A 1,535-nucleotide genomic window follows, 5' to 3' on the forward strand; every position below is an offset into this window, starting at 1 on the left:
GCTTCCAGGGCATGGGGTCTATCAGCGTAGTTCCATGTGTCTTGTCAGTAGAGGTGTCACTCAGGGAGTGAACAGAGAGAGAGAGTATCTCCCACTTCCAAGGAAGAAAATACCGGAATTCCCAGAATCCTCATAGGAAGGCCATACCCATACAGAGACCTCATTGGCTATATAATGATTGACAGGCTAGACTCCACCCCTTCACTTGTAATCCTCTCAAATTGACAATAGTTTATATCACACACACACACACACACACACACACACACACGGTAGTATTACCAAAACTTGGAATCAACTGAGTGGCAAATGAGTTTTTAGTGTGGTTGTTTATTTGTGTACCCAACTTCTTTGTAGTTGTCACTCTTGCCCTATCTCTACACCCTCTTCACCCCAGTCAGGCTATACATCTCACACAGGCCTCTCAGTCCTGGGTGCCTTTCCGTATCTGAAACGCCATCTTTGTAGAAAGGTCCACCTCCACACAGGAAAACTCCTCTCATGCCCCCGGCTAGGCCATCCCTCTTCGGGGACTCCCCACCCTACCGTGCTCTGAGTCCTCAGGTCAGACTGCCTCCCTTCATGGGCGCTCTCTTCCCCCCATGCCTCAGTTTCTTAGTGCTGCTGTACCAGAATGACCACACGTGGGTCACTCTAAAGAATGGATGGATGTATTCTCACAGTTCAGGGATCTAGAAGTCTGAATTCGAGCCACCAGCTCTAAGGGACTCTGCTCTCTCTCCGTCTCTGTCGACTCTTGGGAAAAGTCCTTGCTTCAGCCTTCTTCTCCGGGTGCCGTGGCAATCTCCACGTGGCACCTGCCTTTCACCATCGGTGGTTGCTTGTCTCTGGGGCCTGTTCTTGTATCTCAAAAGTGGTCACTTTTAAGACACACCCTATAGCCTCAGTAACATAACAAGGATTCTACCATGTGTTTGGGAGGACACAGTTCAATCCACAGCAGAGCACTTGGGTTCTGACCCCCTAAGCCAAGCTGCTTCTTCGTGTGAACCTTGCTCTGCTCCTCTAAGCTTTAGTACTGATTTTTTTTTTTTCAGGAAAGGGAAGGCTATTCTTTAATGTTAGATGCTCCTTCTATTATGTTTTCCAAGTTGTTATTTCCAATTAGTAGCAATTTCTTTATCTTGGACTTGTACCCAGTGACATTGCCAAACTCATGTTATTAGTTGTTGTTTTCTTTCTATATGTTTCCATTGTCACTGCTGGTATATAGACCCCTATGTGTTGTAAACATATGATCCTGTATCTAGCCACATTGCTAAATGTGTTGATCATAATTATCTTGATTCTGCTGGAATGACTCCAAATAGTGGCAGCTCTCTGTTCCGCTTGCTAATATTTTAACTCTAGGAACTGCTGTCTTACTGAATTAGCTAGAACATAACATTACAATGGATGCTTTCTCCCCACTGATATCTCTTCAGTACCTGGGACTGTGCATGGCATATAAGAGGCTCAACAAACACGTATCAGGAGCCCTGGAGGTGTAGGGGTTCCATGTTGGGGTCCTAACT

The sequence above is a fragment of the Echinops telfairi genome, unplaced genomic scaffold (genome assembly GCF_000313985.2).
Source record: "Echinops telfairi isolate 266 unplaced genomic scaffold, ASM31398v2 ScPeMD7_7;HRSCAF=31, whole genome shotgun sequence".
Taxonomy (NCBI): Eukaryota; Metazoa; Chordata; class Mammalia; order Afrosoricida; family Tenrecidae; genus Echinops; species Echinops telfairi.